Source organism: Carcharodon carcharias, chromosome 17, assembly GCF_017639515.1.
Source record: "Carcharodon carcharias isolate sCarCar2 chromosome 17, sCarCar2.pri, whole genome shotgun sequence".
In the NCBI taxonomy this organism is placed as follows: Eukaryota; Metazoa; Chordata; class Chondrichthyes; order Lamniformes; family Lamnidae; genus Carcharodon; species Carcharodon carcharias.
The window spans coordinates 49,274,056-49,278,947 of NC_054483.1; positions in this window are offsets into that span (position 1 = coordinate 49,274,056).

Consider the following 4,892-nt stretch of genomic DNA (forward strand, 5'->3'; position numbering starts at 1 on the left):
GACCTTCGACCCCGAACCCCGACCCCGGCCCGGCTCCTCCCTCCCTCTCGCGAGATCTGGCTCCGCCCGCGGGTTGCCATGGTAAAGGGTCTGGGGCCTAGTTAGCTGGAAGCTCAGGTCAGTGGAATTGCATTAGGAAGAATTAACATACAGTAGGCCCCTTCTAGTGCACAAATTTGCTCATCATATTATAAAAAAGTATATATATATATCTATTTGTTATATATATATATTTCTATCGAAAAACACTGGTGAAAGTGCAGAGAGAATTTGCAAGGCTAATACCAAAGCTAAGAGGTTATAATTATAGACTGTCTGAACAGGCTGGGGCTCCTTCTCTGGAAAAGAGAAGGCTGAGCGCACTTGAGGTCTTCAAGATTATTTAAGAGTTTGTTAGGGTAGATGTGGAAGAGATGTTTCCACTTTTGGAGCAGACCAAAGTTAGGGGCTATAAACATATGATATAAGATACTAGTAAATCAAAAAGGGAATTCAGGAGCGTGGTAGCTTGCTACCACCAGAGTAGCTGAGGTGATTTGTATAGATACATTTAAGTTGAAAGTAGATAAATACATGAGGGAGAAAGGAATATGATGAATGAGTGAGCTGAAGTAGATTCATGTGCAGCAAACACACCAGCACAGTTGGACAGAATGGCCTGTTTCTATCTTGTATATTTGATGTAATTCTATACAACAATTTACATTTCAGGGGAGCACACTGATGTAGTGTGAGTAAGAGTAGCAACCTTTTTATGCATTGCAAGATCCCATACAGGGTTACAATCTGGCACTGACACTATTTGGCATATTCTCTTTGCTGTTATCTTCAGTTCATCTATAAATATATATACTTGCATACCAGAACTGACTGAAAGTTGTTCAGCCTGGCTCGCCTTTCCAAGACAAAGATGTGCCAAGTCCTCATCACTGAGAGTTGTTATGCGCTGACGATGTTGCACCAATATTCTCTACTGAGGAACACCATAGCGGCATATAACAGACTCTCTCATGCCTGTACAGAATTTGCATCAAGAAGACAAATATTATGGTTAAGGATGTTGCAATTCTGGCATTTATCAGCATTGATAATGTGACACTGGAGGTTGTTTATAGCTCACAATATTTAGACTCCACAATCGCCAGCAATTTGTCACTTGTTGAAATCAACATGGCATTCCAAAAATTGCAGCTGTTGTGTCCACATGGAGTAAGAGCCTGGAGTGACAACAACCTGACCAAGAACACTAAACTGCATGTCTACCCAGCCTGAGTTCTCAGCGCACTTTTCTACAGTAATGAGACTTGGACAACAAATGCTAGGCTGGAGAAAAGGCTGAACAATTTCCACTTCACTGTCTTTCGGCATATCCTCGGCATCTCTTGGCAGACACAGTCACCAGCTTAGAGGTCCTGGAGCATGCTATTCCCATAAGCATATGTTCATTACTAAGCCAATACTGTCTGTGATAGCTCAGCAATGTTCATCAGATAGACGATGGCAGTATACCCAAAGTTCTTCTGTATGGCCATTGAGTCCTGACCTGCTGGACATTCATACTTCTGCTACAAGAACCCTTGCAAGTGAGATTTGAACATGGTGTATATCGGCACAGACAACAGGGACACATCATTGACAACCGTGACTTCTGGAGGGTCATTGGAAAAGTGAGGAGAAATGGAAAGCACAGCTAGTCAAAAAGAGGGCCCAGAGAAAACAGAATCCAGCACTTTCTCAGCCCCCACTGTCTTCATCTGCAGCAAATGCCGTGCTCCTGACCTACACCAGGTGATGTTTAACTCAGAGTCGCCCACCTTTTTAACTTTCAAGTGCCCCCCCGCCACCCTAAGTGAATTAATTGTGGAAGAGTTATTGATATTTTAACTATGAATATTACCCTCATAATATTGAATATTTCTGCCCCTGTCTCAGCCCATCTGATGCCAAAACCATCATCCATGCATTTGTTGTCTACCGCCCTCTATAAACTTCAACTGATGCAAACTCCTGTATCCTGACTTACATCAAGTCCCGTTCACACAGTACCCCTGTTCTTGCTGACTTACATTGATTCCTAGTCTGGCAATGTCTTGTTTTTAAAGTTCTCATCCTTGTCATAGAGTTATTATGACAGGGAAGGAGGCCATGTGGCCCAGTGAGTCCATGCTGCTACCCGTCGAGTAATCCAGTCAGTCCCATTCCCCACTCTATCCCCTTAGCCCTGAAAGTAAATTTCTCTCAAGCACCTATTCGATTACTTTTTGAACTCATTCATCATCTCTGCTTCCATTATCTTTGTCGGCAATGAGTTCCAGGCCATTATCATTTGCTGCATAAAAAAGTTCTTGCTCACATCCTGCCCAAAATCTTAAATCTGTGTCCCCTAGTCCTAATATTATCAGCTAATGGGAACAGTTTTCCTTGTCCACTTTGCTCAAACCTGTCATATCTTCTACATCTCAATCAAATCTTCCCTCAATCTCCCTTGCTCAAAGAGGACAACCCCAGCTTCTCCTCTTTAGCTCTGAAGAAGAGTCATACGTCCTTGAAAAGTTAACTCTGTTTTTCTCTCCACAGATGCTGCTAGACCTTCTGGGTTTTACCAGCATTTTCTGTTTTCATTTCAGATTTCCAGTATCCGCAGTATTTTGCTTTTATTCCAGCTTCTCCAATCTAATTTTGTAGCTAAAGTGCGGTGACCAGTAATGGGCCTTTTTAAAGGCTCAGCATGACTTCCTGCTTTTGCACTCAATATCTCTATTTATGAAGCCCAAGACCCTCCATGCTTTGCTAATCCTCAATATGTGTTAAAAAAAAAGGTTGTGAGGATAAATCCAGCAATTACAGACCAGTCAGTTTACTTCAGTGGTGGGCAAGATTCTAGAAACAATTATTTGGGAGAGAATTAGTCGTCACATGGAAAAATATGGGTTGATAAGGAAGAGCCAGCATGGATTTCTAAAAGGGAAATCATGTTTAACTAACTTGCTGGAGTTTTTTGAAGAGGTAGCAGAAAAAGTCAATGAGGGTAATGCTATTAATGTGGTGTACATGGAATTTCATAAGGCATTTGATATGGCGCCACACAACTTACTTGCTAGAAAAGTTATTGCTCATGGGATAAAAGGGACAGTAGCAATGTGGATACAAAATTGACAGAAAAATAGGAAGCAGAGAGCAATGGTCAATGGATATTTTTTGTGTTGGAGGAAGGTTTGTGGTGGAGAACCCCACGAGTCGGTATTGGGACCCTTGCTTTTTCTGATATATATTAATGATCTAGATCTTGGTGAGCAGGGGACAATTTTAAAGTTTATGGATTATACAAAGCTTGGGAGTGTTGTAAACTGCAAGGAGGACAGTGTAGAACTTCAAAAGGATGTATGGAAGTTGGTGGAGTGGGCAGATAGGTGGCAGATGAAGTTCAATGGGGAGGAGTGTGAGGTGATGCATTTTGGCAGGAAGAGCATGGACAGACAATTTAAAATAAGGGGGAGAAATTTTGAAGGGGATGCAGGAGCAGAAAGACCTGAGTGTATATGTGCTTAGATTATTGAAGGTGGCAGGACAGGTGGAGAGAGCAGTTAATAAAGCATATGGTACCCTGAGCTTTATTAATAAGGGCATAGAGTACAAGAGCAGGGAGGTTATGCTGAATTTATGTAAGACACTTGTTAGGCCACAGCTGGAGTATTGTGTACCATTTTGGATACCACTTATAGGAAGGATGTGAACACATAGGAGAGAGTGGTTTACAAGAATGGTTCCAGGGATGAGAAATTTCAGCTATGATGATAGATTGGAGAGGTTGGGACTGTTCTCCTTGGAGAGAAGAAGGCTAAGAGGAGATTTGATAGAGATGTTCAAAATCATGAGAGGGCTGGACAGAGCAGATAGGGAGAAGCTGTTCCCACTCATAAAAGGATCATGAACGAGAGGGCACAGATTTAAAGTGATTTTCAAAAGAGGCAAATGTGACGTGAGAAAAAACTTTTTCACACAACGTGTGATTTGGATCTGGAATGCACTGCCTGGAAATGTGGTGGAGGCAGGTTCAATCGAGGCATTCAAGAGGGCAATAGATGATTATTTGAATAGAAGCAACGTGCAGGGGTACGGGGAAGAGGCAGGGCAATGGAACTAGGCCATAATGCTCACTTGGAGAGCCGGTGAAGACACGATGGGCCACTTGGCCTCTTTCTGTGCCATTAAAATTCTGTGATTCTGTGTTATGTCCTGCCACCTTCAAATAACTATGCACATGAACCCCCAGGTCTCTCTGTACACCCTTTAGGACTGTGCCATTAAGTCTATAATGCCATCCCCATCCCTTCTGCCAGAGTATATCACCTCAAACTCCTCTGTATTAAATATCAATTGCCACTTCTCTGCCCACTCTGCTGGCCTATCTTTGTCCTGTTGCAGTTAATTCATATCATCTCAGTTTTAAGTGCACCTCCAAGTTTGGTTTTATCAGCAAATTTTGAAATTTTACTTTGTATTCCAATATCCAAGTCATTTATATGTCAAAAAGCAGTGGTCCTAGCATTGACTCTTGGGGAAGAGCACTGTCTACCATCCTCCAGACTGAAAAACAACCAGTTGCCACGACTTATTCCATGAGCCTCAGTTTTGTAAACCAGTCTTTTATGTGGTACTTTGCTAAACACTTTCTTAAATTGCATAGGGACAACATCTGTTGAATTCCCTCCGTCAATTTTCTCTGTTGCTTCAACAAAAAATTCAATTAGATTAGTTAAGCGCAATCTGCCTTTTACAAATCCATGCTGGCTCTCCTTAATTAACTCAAACCTCTGCAAGCGCCTTTTAATTTTTTCCCTGATCATTGATTCTAAAACTTTACTCACCACTGATGTTAAGCAGGCCGTATC